This window comes from Pollachius pollachius (genome assembly GCF_949987615.1).
Source record: "Pollachius pollachius genome assembly, chromosome: 3".
Lineage (NCBI taxonomy): Eukaryota > Metazoa > Chordata > Actinopteri > Gadiformes > Gadidae > Pollachius > Pollachius pollachius.
Genome location: NC_136936.1, coordinates 32,829,397 through 32,844,313, shown reverse-complemented (window position 1 = coordinate 32,844,313; position 14,917 = coordinate 32,829,397). Strand labels below are relative to the sequence as shown.

Genomic DNA, 14,917 nt, shown 5'->3' with positions numbered 1-14,917 from the left:
CAGATAATGGTTTTAAAATAAACCTCTACAATATCTATATGCTAGTCAACCATGACAATGAAAACTGCGCTAAACAAATAATCAAATTGTTGCCCATTCTTCTTGATGAATTATATATGCATGTTACTATTATTGTTATTATTATTATTATTATTATTATTATTATTATTATTATTATTATTATTATTATTATTATTATTATTATTATTTATTTTTTTATTATTATTATTATTATTATTAGTAGTAGTAGTAGTAGTAGTAGTAGTAGTAGTAGTAGTAGTAGTAGTAGTATGATAGTAGTTGTTTTTTTTATAAATTGATGCTTTAATTGCTCTGGGTCTGATCGTTTGTTTTGTTTGGCAAAATTGCAGTTATTTCCAACAGATTTTAACTATTGAGGTAATGAGACATCAAATTAAACAAGCATGCACACGTGGTTTCACCCATACCCAACATGTATATACACACATTCACACTATCGACAAACACACAAACACTGATTATCTAGAGACAAGACAATAGTAAGGGAACGGTGGACTATATAATCAGCCTGTAATAACTACTTTCTCTTCACCTCAAAACTTTTCCGGGAAGGCATTGGATCCCACAACCATTCGTTGACCAATAAACCGTGTACTCCAACCGGATTGAAACTGTATCTAACTTTTTTTTCAACTTCTGGATTGAGTTAGGTCGGCCCATCTGGCGCAGCAAACGGCCCGACTCACCAGGGAGGAAGGGGAGTCGAGAGAGAAGGAGAGGAAGGGGAGTAAAGGAGAGGGAGGAAGAGGAGGAGGGGGTTGGAGTAGGGAGAGTTGGGATCGGATTGAAAACAGATCAGCCCGAAGATCTCGTCGCCGCATGTCTGGAACCGCTGTCGATTGAAACGCAGCCGCCTAGTTTAACTTCTGAAACACCTCGACGCCAAAGCATTTGGAAAGGAAGGGTGAACGATCCCAGTAGTTTGGCTCTAACTGTATTGAAAAAGTTGGGTCCCGTGGAGAAGATGGATTGTAAAGACGTGCGTAAAGACGCTTACTGAAGGCGCCCCGGGGTGCCGTGCAGTGCACGCATCGTGTGTAACAGCCTCCACTTTGGAAACTTTTTGCAACAAAAAAGTTCTCGGGAGTTTCGCGCAATGTCTGAAGTGGCTAATTTTTGCGTTTTGCGTTCCCCGTTGATCCATGTGTGATCACTGTGCACGGTGAGCGACGCAAGCAAAGCTTTTTTTGTTCTCCTCCTTCAGACACAGTGATTGGAAGACCGTCGTTGGAGAAGAATTGAAAAGTCAACGAAGGTAAGCCATGGTGATGCTGTCAACATAGGGCCTGCAACTGAAGTCAAAGCTTGTTCTGAAGTGTCATGCAACTTGTGTTCAGTGTTTTACATAAGTGTGGTCCCGAGTGTTTTTAAAGGGAAATGTGTCTCTTGCTTTATTTATGAGTTTATTCTGCGTTGCGTGTCAAGGACATATATAAAGATAGATCACAACTTTATTAAACTTTAACTTTATATATCAGGCTCAGCTCAGGAAAAGGGTCACATCCCTCTTTGCACTTTGAACTATATCTGAGGTCGGAATTCAAAAAATGTGCATTCTGCAACATGATCCATATGTGAAGAGATATAATCAGTGCTCTGCACTAATCCATTCACACTGCAACGTTGTGATTTCCTTCACCCAACAAAAAACATTCCCAAACTTTCAGTGGGACGCTTGATTTTGAAGTGTTTGTTTCAGTTCAAAATCAGATAAGTGAAAAATGGTTGCTTGGAAGGTTTCTGAAAGTATTAAGTTGAATAAGTTTAAGTCCCCTAATAACTATATATCTATATACCTATAGATCTTTGCAGTTTCACTTCGGCATCATTTAATTGTACTAATGACTTTAGCTCCTAAATGAAACCTTTTGAACGGATAATAATACCTAACAGTAGGCACTATAACAAACTGGGCAATCAGTAACCTATAGATGAGGGCAGACAGTGGTCGCTGGGGGCCAGATTACCACCATTGACAGATCCTTTGGGCTTGTGTACTTCTCGTTGAAAGATTCAAAGTTGGCTGTTTGCTCTCCCCGGCTGAACAATCAACAAACACTTCAAGCTTTTGTGCGGCCCTTAAGCGGGCTATATTTACTGTTGGCTTTAACCACAATCTAGAAATATTTCTAATGATCTCCGGCTCATGTGCAGACTTTTAAGGCTCACTTTATGTTCGTTGTTATGGCCTAGATAGAAGATGGTAGTTAGTGAAAGTGTGCGTGTGTGTGTGTGTGTGTGTGTGTGTGTGTGTGTGTGTGTGTGTGTGTGTGTGTGTGTGTGCGTGCGTGCGTGCGTGCGTGCGTGTGCGTGAGTATAGTTTTCTTGGAACTGCGACGACTGCTGTACAATTTGCATTCAGGAATCAAATTGATTCCTGACTTTGCTTTTTTCTTCCCCTATGCTGATGATGAGAAACATATTGTGATCTGCGAGTCCAATGGTTTTAGTGTGCCTATTTCAGTTTTAAATAGGTTAAAGTAAGCCTAAATAGATTTGATTCAGAGAAAAAACACATAGATTTTTGGCTTGGAAAAATTGCCTAAAATCGAATTGCTAAATGCATTTATTTTAATTAAGGCTTGAACTTTACCAATCATATTGTTTTACACCTTGAAAAAATAAGCTATGTAAAAAAGCATGTGCATTTCTATTTAAAAAAAATATATAGATATATAGATATATCTATCTATATATATATATATATAAAGAGAGAGAGAGGGAGAGAAAGAGAGCGAGAGAGAGAGAGAGAGAGAGAGAGGGAGAGAAAGAGAGCGAGAGAGAGAGAGAGAGAGAGAGAGAGAGAGAGAGAGAGAGAGAGAGAGAGAGTGTGTGAGAGCTCCGCAAGAGAAGGAGGATGGCCCTGGTGGTGGAGGTTTTTTTTTTTTTTTTTTTGCCCTGTGATTTGCATGAGAAAAAACGGCCAAAGTTTTAGTGTGTTTGCCCCATTGTGTGGAATGAAGCGTTCCTACAGCCAGGGCCTGCAGAGCCTGAATGGCCTAAAGAATGGACGGGCCTATTCAGCTCATTCAGCGGCACCGTGGCTTGGAGGCTCTGCTCTACACGCTGCTCATACACCCATAGTGGCCCATGTCACTTTCATCTCCATCCACCCAGTGTTCTAATACCCCCTCCCTCCCACCACCACCACCATGTTTTCACATGCAGAGCTTCTTTACAACCCCCCCCCCCCCCCCCCCCCCCCCCCCCCCCCCCCACACACACACACACACACACACACACACACACACACACACCCCTGTCACACACACTTTATTGATGTGCCTTATGTAGTGCTGTTTTGGTAGTTGTTCTTTATTTCTCAGATTTTGTCATCTGCTACTATTTGTTTATTTTCTTTGGAGGGGGGGGGTGTTCTTCTCAAAGAGGACAGTTCATGAAGTAGTGACTTGCTTGGGAGTGTGTGTGTGTGTGTGTGTGTGTGTGTGGGGGGGGTTCAATGTGGGGCTGGGGGGCCAAGGTGGGGAGGTCGGGAGGGTGGGGTGCAGACTCAGTAGGAGGAGAAGGGGGGAGGAAAAAATGGGGCAGCAGCTTTTTTTGAAAACAAATACCGATGAAGTCTAGCGTGCAGGCAGAGAAAGGGGGCGGAGGCAGGGGGTAAAATCTAAGTGACTCTGGGGAGGAGTTCAGTCCCCCCCTCCCTCACACACACAAACGCACACACACACACACACATTCCCCCATCCTTCAACCCTATTGCTGCAGAGGGAACCTTAAAGTTAAGAAAAGGCCCTGTGGCCCCTCCCACTTTCTCCCTCTTACACGCACAGATACACACACACACACACACAGAACCCTGGTGGCTTTCAATGGTCTCAAACTCTACCGAACTGTACCGATGAAGCCATATGTCGAGCCCTCAGAAGGGTCTACCAAGAACTCAGTGGCCGCGAGCGAATCCATCTTCCAAGCTCGCTGGGGCGCTGTGGGGGTGTCGGGGGGTCGGTCAATGCCTTGGTTGTTTGGCTGAAAAATGTTTTTGTTGGAATTTAGCGGTTGTGGAAGAAGTGCAGCTGGTGCTTGCTTGGCGCCCGGCAGGCCGTGGCCCTAGGTCCCGGAGCTACGCCGTCCACTGCCAACCCAGAGGTACCGCCATCAGGCGACATCACCGGTGTATCGGTGATGAGTGATCGGTTGGATCAATAGTTTGGTTATGGAATTTAATTCAATGTTTTGCGGGTATCTAAGTAGTAAAATCAAGCAGAATACACAATGAGAGTTTAAGAACACTGCGCCTGGTGTCTAACCGTAGTGACAGAACATGAACCTGGACGACAGTGTTTTGCTTCTAACTCGATTACAGGAAAGAGTCCCTCTGTGTCAACAAACTGAACATGACCCCAAGACATGAATCTAGAGTAAGACGCAATGTGGGAAGTTTCCTCCTCTGGGTCTGTTTGAAGCCAGCATACCCGACACACGCTGTGACGTAGACCTGCTATTTGGACCAGCCTACCAGCATCTCTCTCTCCCCTCTTCATATTTGCATGGTTACCGACATGTGGTTCACCAAAAGTATACCCAAGAATAACACGGGTGAGCCCACCACTCTCCCCACTACAGCCAGTCCCTACCCACCGACCACCCCCAGGCTCACTCCTAACCAGCCCTCCGAGGACTGAAGGGGGACACGGGTCTCTCAACTCACTCACTCACCCACAGTCACTCACTAACTGTCGGTGGGGGGGGGGGGGGGGGGGGGGGGGGGGTATGCAGCTCGAACAGCCATTTAGGGAGCTGTTAAAAGCAGCCATGTGTCAACAAGAGTGAGCTGCCCCAGACGCCTCTCCTGGCCACTGGCCCGCACTTCAGATGGAGGGGAAGAGAAAGAGAGAGAGAGGTCTTATTTTCTTCTTCTAGGGTGCTTCAATGCCGTCTGTATTACAGCCCTGTCTCCACCCCCACCCTCTGTGCTGTAACTGGGGGGACACCACAGTGAGACAGTCTTTGGCTTGTCTTTTATATGCTTTTGTCTTAAACCCCCCTCGAGGTATCCCACTCATTCCCTCCTCAAGTGTGCGGGGTGAAAGAGGATGACATCACTTCCTGGTTTGTCAAGGGCTTCCCCCACCACCCTCTCTCTCTCTCTCTCTCTCTCTTTTTCTCTCGCCCCGGGTGCCCTCTTCACGTGGTCGTAGTGGCGAGTGGCTACTCCACACGGACTCGGACTCGGGTCAAGCGAGAGAGCTCTTCACACACTAAACCAAAACAGTGTGACGGCTTTAGCAACACACACACGCTAAACAAACACACAGAGGCATGGACACACGCTATACACACCCACGAACGCTCACACACATGCACTATAACAAACCCACACACACACTATCAGAATGCGACGCTCACACACATGTGCTATTCAAACCTAGACACCAAACGGATACTAACAGTTACACTTGTATGCACGCTGTACAGATCCACACACACACATGCACACACAAAGTAACACAGTTGTATGTACACGCACGTCCCCAAAAACGTCAAGAACACTATGAGCCTACCCAGGAACTAACACACATTTAAGTCTACTCTCACAACACACAGTACCATGCATCCATGTACAAATACACATTCACGTTCTTGCACACCCGCAACACAATCTCCCACATATCTGCACTCTAAAGAGGCTGTTGCAGGCTTTAGTGCCAGATTAACAAGGCGTTCAAAGAGCTTGATGATAAAATCGCTGACAAGTTCATTACAGAGAGATTGACCTCATCAATGACAGCCCCTCCACTCCAGTCGCCATCAACAGCAGGGCTGTACCATTACACAGAAAGTACTTTTGCTCCATCTTCTGCTGCTGCGGCAAACTACTTTTCCTGCCCTCCTTAGAGTCAGACAGCCAGGCCTAGAACCCCCCGCCCACCTCCTCCTGGTAGAATTGTGGATCACACACTGTAGATCTTCAAGACCACTGCTTATCGCCTTAGCAGGAAAAAACACAAATACGGAAAACAAAGAAACAAAGAAAGTGGGAGAAATGTGCGGACAAAGCCGGCCGTGTAATCTCCGGCAAACTTTCCCTCTCAGGGGCATTGAGGATGAAACCTAAAACAGTTTAAATGTTGTACACGGTTCACTCTGTGTGATGGACCATGTGTTGTTGCGTGCAGGAGTGAAGACGTAAAAGATACCACCGCACCTACCCGCTCAAACGCTGGCTGAACTCTCGTAAAGATCTCATGGCAGAGCAGACTCTGTCGAGAAGAAAATCAAAAAAAAGGCTGTAACCTCATCATTGTTTGAAAATGGAACAATGGCCATCCAAGGGTCTTGGTTCTCCTGGGAAGGCTGATCCGGGTCGCCTGAGGTCACCAAAGGTCACAGAGTCAGTCAAGAGGAGGTTGAGGGGGAGTGTTTTTAATTGGCTTGGATGTAAATTAAAAGCATTGGTGTTGGAGATTTAGTTTGTAAAGTGTGTTAGGCATTCAACAGCCTTTTTTTGTTTTTGAAGTATACCTAGAATGCGTGCTATCGTGAAGATAGAGCAAGAACATTCTGTTGAATCATACTTGATATAGTAGCTAAAATGATGTAGTAGAGAGGAGAAGGAAAAGACAACATCGCCACTTTGGCTTCAATCTAGATTGGATCTATTTGGCTGATCTCTCTCTAGGCCAAGAGAGGAAATTAAGGAGACAGAAAGAAAGAAAGAAAGAAAGAAAGAAAGAAAGAAAGAAAGAAAGAAAGAAAGAAAGAAAGAAAGAAAGAAAGGAATAAAGAAAGAATCAGAGAGAGAGGGAAAGGGAGAAGGGGGAGATTGAGGGAGGAACAGAGAGAGAGAGATACAGATAAAGAGGGAAAGAGAGGGATGGAAGAAGAGGGAGTGTTTTGAAGAGACAGGAAAGGGAAAAGGAAAGAGTAAAGCCTGTGAGAAAGTAAAAAAGGAAGCAAGGCATAGACAATGCAGAGCTTGTTAATGCGCTCTCTTGCTCTCTAATTACTGATACCTCGCCCCTCCATCCCACATCCCCCGTACCTCCCCCTCCCCTACCCAGTGCCAGCGGAGTATTCTGATCACTGCCGCGGTATTGTGGCTTCCCCCAACACCCTGCCAAGATTAGGGACGACGTATCACTTTTATGCATCAAAGCTAGGGCTGCTCGATTATGGCAAAAATATCAATGACGATAATTTTGGTCAATATTGTTTTTTTTTGGGGGGTTTGAAAACATGATGTATTTAATCAGCATGTCTCCCCCAAAAAACACTTTGTTACTGAGAACTTTGAAATTTCGCCTTAAAAAAATACATAAAATGGTCAAAAAGAAAATGTTCAAATGTAAAATAATGTATAGATATGTATCCAGATGTTCTGCACTTCCTATAAAACATTTAATGAAAAAAAAAAAAAAAAACTTGATTATATTCGTTTTGTGATTGTTAGTGACGCTAAAATCAAAATCGCGATCAAAAGACGATTAATCGCCCAGACCTAATCAAAGCTCTGGAGAAACAAACAGGACAGCGGTGGTGTCTTTTAGTCACTACAGACAAACTACACAGGGATACATATGGTTCCTTTCCCCTCTCTCTCTCTCTCTCCCTCTCTCTCTCCCCCCTACCCGTCTTCCATCATGGAGACACAATGGAGCATTGTCTCCTGTGGGTTAGCCCCTAACTCACTAACTGGTGCCGTGGAGATCCACAGGGCAGAGGCTTCATGCAGCCCAGTCGTATCACACTCAAACCCCGGGCCGAGAGAGGGACAGCGGGTGGGCGGTATGTGCATGTTATCCACTGTGTTTAGGCTTCTTACAGTAAGGTCGGGTGTGTGTGTCTCTAGCTGTGAGGTTTCGGTGGGAGTGGGGTTGTAAGTTGTGATTTACCTCTTTGGGCCATCCCAATGCTACAAAGGCGCCGGCAGGGCCCTGGGGAGAGGGGTTAGTTGTGTGTGTGTATGTTTGTGTGTGTGTGTGTGTGTGGGGGCGGGGGCTTATGGACAGGGGTGGCTGGGCTCATCATCACACGGTTCCAAGTGAAGGGAGATAGAATCCACCACTGCCAGGCCACAGTCTCCCCTCAGATAGGAGCCGGAGAGATGGAGGGAGAGAGAGAGAAGAGAGAGAGACATGTGGTTGTCTTTAGCAACAAAGTTTGTCTCTCTCCCCTCTTCCTCCTCCTCCAGTCATCTGTGGCTGTTATGGACTTCTCTTGTTCTCTATATCTCTCTCTTGTTTTTTCTCTCTCAATGTTCCTCCCCCTGCCTCTCCTTTTTGCCGCCTTTAATTCGGGCCAATACTCACGTTTTGTAATCCATTCGTTAGAGAGGAAGAGACCGACAGAGACAGAGACAGAGACAAAAAGGCAGAGAGAGGCCCTGTGTTGTTTGTCTGCAGTGTCGTTTGCCTGTCCTCTGTGTTTTTACATGCATGTTTCTGTCCTGTGGTAGGCACACTGTCCTTTGTCTGGACCGTGTCAGTGTGGGGATGGTTGATGGATCCCCGGGGGTTGTTGACAACAGGTGGTCGTAGCACAGCTCAGCATGGCCAGCCATAAAAAGAGTTTGAGTTTGCAGGATTTACAAGATAAAAGACATGAAAGGATCCGTACATCTTCTCAGTAGGGATGGAGAGATTGTTTAGTCTGAGGGTCGTCATGGGATTAGTCTTCCTGTCCTATCTTTATCTTTCATGCCTCTCTCTTGTTTTCTTCAGGTTTGACAAGATATTTTTGATATGGTACATATTTATTGAGTGAACATCTGCTGTATTGTAACCTTTCTAATAAATTTGTTTTATTAGTTTTTAAAAGTATGTGGCATAAAATCAAAGCATATGAAACAATCCCAAAATCCCAGTACTTTTGATCATATGCCTTGCTATCATTAATGCAGCAACATAACAATGGAATGAGGTGTAGACATGAGGGGAAAAAGTGAAAAAGTGAAAAGTGATCATTCCATATACAGTGAATCTAAAATAAATACCAGGCAATTGATAAAACAGCCATATTATCCGTGTGGATATTATTGTTAAAGACATTAGCATGCTGCATTAGAGGCCCTGTTATTTCCTCATTTCCACTCTATTAAATCCTGCTAGTGTGAGAGCAAGGCCTGTCGCACCCTGGCATCTGTGTCTGCAGTCACCTGTCTCACCTCACCTTGTGGCATGCGCTTTGACAGCTGCTGTTGCCCTCTGACCCCTCACGCAGACATCCCCTCCGAACCCCCTCCTTTCTCGTCTCCGAGGGCCCAGCCACCCCAGGGGGCCCGACTGGGCAGTCACAGCAGGTGGGGAGTGAAGTGTGGGGGGATGTGCGTAGGTGGGGAATTAAAACAGCGCTGGCCATGCAGATTGTTAGAATGACTGAACGTTGTGGTTAATAACTTTCTCGCTTTATCCCCACTTTGAAATCCTGAACACCGCAGAGCGCTAGCTTTGATTATGATTAGCGACACACCGTTAGATTACACACAGCTGGAAATCCCTTTTGGCCACGTCAGTGACTGCAGTCACATCCGGTAACTTACTTACACGTTAGCTAGACACGTTAGATAATGACCAAGGAATGCATTATGTCACATGATTAGGAAACAGCGTTATGATCTCACTGTCATCCCCCCCCCACACACACACACACAAACACACACACACACACACATACACACACACATACACACACACACAGGCAATGGATATGTGTTATGCTAAGAATGCAAAGAATTCTTTGCATAACGCAAAGAAGAACATTTTACAGCGAGGGTTGAGGTTGTTTATATCATGCGACTGGTGTGATTCTGGGTGGATCTGATATTTCAGATACGTCCAAATGCATGCGGTATTGATGACCACACAAACAGTCATCACTACAGAGTCGGTAGTCTAGTCCGGCCTCTCGGATGTGCTGTAAACAGTTGTGATTTCCGCAGCATACTTTTTGCCTCATGTCATGCCTCCATGTAGCCCACACTGCTGTGGGCTACATGTGTGAAAGGGCAACTCCGGACAAGCTCCGGACATCAGTCCATGGACGATGTCCGCAGTTCAGATGTGAGAACGGCTTAAGGGGCTGGGGAGCATAGCGACAGCTGAGGCGGTCTTGAGAGAGTGCTAACAACACGTTTAGGATCAATGCGGAAGGTCAGAGGAAGCCAACTGCACCCAGCAGTGGTCAGGTCAGCAGGGGACATCTGTGTCGCCCTGCTGGTGACAGATACACCACCAGCCAACCCCCCACCCCCAGGCTTACAAGTACCCCTGTACGATCTTACTCCATGCCACCGAGATACTGAGCCCATGTAAATAAAAACACACACAGACATACACATGAGATCCTGAGGGCACTTATGCATAGACAAATGCATACAAACCAACACACATAAACACACATACACACTCAAATTGAACATGACAACTTTCAGACCCTGCGTATAATAGATTTGAGTGAAATCGAATAATTTATCTTGATGATTTATTTGTGTGTGTCATTAAATCGTAGGAAAGAATAGGATTTTCTTAGACTTTCTTAGGATTTCCACTATGTTTTAGCTAACCAAACAAGGTAAATCTGTTTAAGAATAGATTATATTAAGGAAAGCGTTTCTGAGAGAGAGAGAGAGAGAGAGAGAGAGAGAGAGAGAGAGAGAGAGAGAGAGAGAGAGAGAGAGCGCAAGAGAGAGAGTTGCAGGAATGTCTTGCTGCATGGGCCCGTGTGTAGGCAGTGAGCCTCTCCACATCTGTTTCCTATTGGCTGGAGGAGACAAAGAGATCACCCACAGGATATTGCCTTGACTAGCCTAAGAGGTCAGGCTGGGGGGGGGGAGACGACAACTCAACTCATCCAGAGGAATCCTTTATGGGTCGGAATCTCAACCGCTTGCTCCTCACTTAAAGTCACATTTTCCCGCCAAAACCCTGTTCATTTGCCTCCTGATAAACTCTGGAATTAGACGTCGCTGGAGTTAATAACACAAACGCTCAGCCGCTAATCCGTTAAATCCAATTCAACCTCTAGGTTAACGCCAACCAATAGCACATTTTGTAAACCGCCAAACCAAACCTTTACATTTATTTTCTCTCCATGTTGCGTAGAATTTCTCCTCCGCTTGGTAATGGCGATGCGTATTACGGCAATATCTTCTCTCCCGCTTAAGCAAGCTCGCTCTATAATCATGTGAGAGGTTCACCAAGATGTTGTTTCAACCTCTGATTCAGCCCAACGGCTAATGCGCGGCGGCTGTGTGAGATGTCACAGCCCGTTCCATGACCTTTGCCCTCCCCACCCCTCAGCGGGGAGATGTCTCTGAAGTAACAAGTGATTAAGTGGCCAGGAATGCGCCCAGCGCCTCAGTCTAAACCTCTCTGCTCTAAAAAGGTCCACTCCATTGTGTCATCACCGCTAACCACTTTGTCTACTAAAACTACCGCTCCCTCAAGTGGCTCTTCTACAAAGCCACATATCAGCGTTCAAGATATTCTGTAATTCTATCCGATGTTAACAATTTTGCTAAAAATAAAAGTTGTATGCCCGCAATGAATAAGGTAAAATTAAACCCATTCACGTCATTTATTTAGGAGGGTGTAATGTAGGTTTCACAATGAAATATGTTTGTCAGCTCTGTGATAGAAAAAGGCAGTACACATTGCAGTCAAAACAGGACTCAATGTAAGGGCAGCCTTGTTGAACTTAAGGAGGGGGTATCAGATAACAGGTATGATACCAGGTCAGCTCTGCCCGCCTGCTAACACCATGCCATTGTATTCTCAGTTTTCCCAGATTAAATAGTTTTAAATAACATAATTTGTAGAAGAGGGGGATGGGCAGCAAGGGGTAGGGCACAGATGGAGGTAATGAGGCTGTGAAGACAAATCTTTATTTAAAATCTCTGTGGTCTCTTTGTTTGGAGTTTGTCAGGTAAAACAATAGTCAATTTAACAGACTGTTAGGGTGGGGGGGTCATGAGGTTAAATAGGGTTAATCTCCTTAAAGACCCACAAAATAAATGCAGCTGTAACTCTCTAATGGGGAAATTCTTTGGCCACACCTGTAACATAATTATCAGTACCTTTGACTACACACTTACCCAATAATCTGATACAAAGTCCTCAAAGGAACTCAAATCAATACAACTGAAACTGTTTTACAGAACTGAAGACGTACGCTTCACAACATTTGGCAGGTTTTAAACAGGAGGTATTAAAGTGCCACAGAGTTATATATGAATGGTATACAGAGTCTAGTTGTATGAATGATATTCCTGTTTTGGAAGTGAGGCATCTGGTGGGAGTCTGAGGTAGTCGCGTGCAGAGTTTGGAAGCGTTGAATAAAAGGTTGCTCATCAAAATGTCAATTCTGGTGAAAGTAAGTCCAGGGTGTTCTGGGGGCTGTGTGAGGGAACGCCAGCTGTGGGACGTCTGGGCCCAGCGAACAGCTCCCTGGATCATGGCTTTAGGTCAGATTCCAAGGGGCTTGGGCTCCATCAGAACATAGAGAGAGACAGAGAGAGAGACAGGGACCGAGAGAGAGACCGAGAGGGAGAGAGACAGAGCGAAAGAGAGAGAAAGAGACAGACAGAGAGGGCGAGAGAAAGAGAGAGAGAGATCCAGCAGACCACTTCAGAGCAAACCTCCATTTCCCCAGCCCCACATCCATTCACGGTGAATTGAAACAACATACACATAAAAAACTAATACACATAATACCGGTTGCTCAATCATCAGATACTCACCGCAGCCCAAAACATGCTCCCCCATCACCAGGACTACTCATATCACGCTTAACGCCAAGACCTGGAGGTGTGTTGAAGCAGGAATCTGGGTGTGGGTTGCTGCTTGGATAGCTTGGCAAATCAACGTGCTCTGAAACCTGAGCATAGGGGCATCTACCCTATGTTCCAAACAACCTTCCCTATGTGGGTTTTTTTTGCCGGTTACATATATGTTATGTATATTTAAACCTTTATCCAAAGCTACTTTCAATAAGTGCTAGGAACAATGAAGATACAGCCCAGAAATAGCAAGAATCATGAGAATAAATACAATTAATAAAATAAGCAAACTGCTTCAAGTGATAATACAATCTGAGCATCTACAGTCGGCAACGCTAGTTGTATGTGTGTGTGTGTTTGTATGTTCCTGTGCACATATCTATGTGCAAGTCCCTGCTTGTTAGGCTGCCTGCGAAATATATTTCTCTGTGTGTGCATGTTTGAGTGTTTACGTGAAAGTGTGTTGCCGGGAAAGAGATCATACCAGCATAAGTATCCCAAGTGACACAAATAGGAAGGAAAGGGGACAGACAGGCAGACAGAAGGAGGCGGGGGGATGAAAAGGCTTCTTTTGATGTGTGTTTGCATTCCACTCTGTGTTGGTGAAAGCGGAGCTGTCCAGCGGTAGTAGGGGAGAGGAGCCCTTGAAACTGAATGAGGCGCTGAGCAATACACACACACACACACAGACACAAGGTCCCATAACAAAGAGTATGTGGCCGGGAGAGAGAGAAAAAGAGAGATAGAGAGAGAAAGAGGGAAAGAGAGAGGGGGAAAGAGAGAGAGAGAGAGAGAGAGAGGGGGGGGGGGGAGAGGAGGGAGGTGAAGAAATAGATATAAACAGAAAGAGAGAGACAGAGAGAGAGGGGGATGAAGAAAGCAATCGGGAAAGAGAGAGAAAGGAGGGAGGATAAAAGAGAGAGAGATGGGACAAGGACCAGCAGAGATAGTTCAGGCGATGGGGGAGTAAACGCCAGGAGGGAGAAGAAGAAGGGAGCAGAAGAAGGTTGAGATGGAGGGATACAAACAGATCAGTAATCCATAGGAAAATAAAGGGAAGGAGAGAAGGGTGAGTGTGTCGTTTCCATATCTCTGGGCTTTCTCAAAGTGCCACGTCTTGGAGATCCATCACGGCGCAGGCTGGTGGAGGAAAAGTCCAGAGGAGTAGAAGAAGAGTTAGTGATCCCCCCCCGCCCATCCCACTGTGTTTACATTCGCAGTCCTGAGTTTCCAGATCCTCTGCCAGACTAAACTCACTCCTCCTCGACCGGGACGCTCTCCCCCTTTCAAGTTACGGGCGATTAGTTAGTTATTTTGTGTCCAAAAACATATTTTTCAAAGTCTTAGTTTTTATGACAAGCTTCGGCTTCGGTTCATATATGGCTTGGATTAAGTAAAGTCTGAATTAATGATTTATACGGCATACTAAAAGCATGACATCCTGTGCGAATGGCGCCGCCTGTTTATGAATGAGATCACCAGCGCTACGTCAGGCGGCGCCCGGGTCTTCGATGTACTCTTTAATAAGTGGAACAGCTGCGGTGTTGATAGCACCCCGTCATTCCTTTCCTTTGTGAGGTGTCAGGAGAATAAACACGCCTCCTAAAACCTCAGACACGGTTAAAAGAGGAGATAGCAAGCCTTTGTCAAGGTGTACGTAACCTTTCCAACATTGACAGTGAACCTGTAAATAAACCTGGTAAAACCTGCAAGTAAGCCTTGTTCAGCCTAATAATAAACATGGGACAACCACGACCCTACATTATAGTGTAAACGAGTGATGATACCGATGATGATATTGTCCCAGGTCCATTCAGGCTATCCGGTACCCCATCACACCTACCGGGGAGCTAATGACAGGGTTGAGAAAGAGTTGGATTTAACCTGCAACACGCAGAGCTGCGAAAGGGTGATTCCTTCTCAGGAACAGATGGACGCACAGTTCAATAGCACCCTTCTTTTCATTGTGCAAAATGGGTAATAGGCATACACTTCTGTGAGGTATCCGCATTGTGTGATGCGTGGATGCGTTTGTGTGTCCCTCTGTGTGTGTGTGTGTGTGTGTGTGTGTGAGTGTTGGTTTCCTACGGTGGGTTAATCCTGTCTTGCACTCTGAAGTCCCCCGCCTGCAGTCACATG

General features: G+C 45.5%; 1 protein-coding gene across 1 annotated transcript in view; it reads left to right on the top strand.

Annotated features, from left to right (window-relative positions):
- Positions 1-837: 837 nt before the first annotated feature.
- gli2a (GLI family zinc finger 2a) overlaps positions 838-14,917 on the top strand; it is a 79,108-nt gene continuing 65,028 nt past the window's right edge. Inside the window, exon 1 of the mRNA XM_079731241.1 lies at positions 838-1,297. The gene's annotated coding sequence lies outside the window, so the exon portion shown is untranslated. The remainder of the gene's footprint in view (positions 1,298-14,917) is intronic.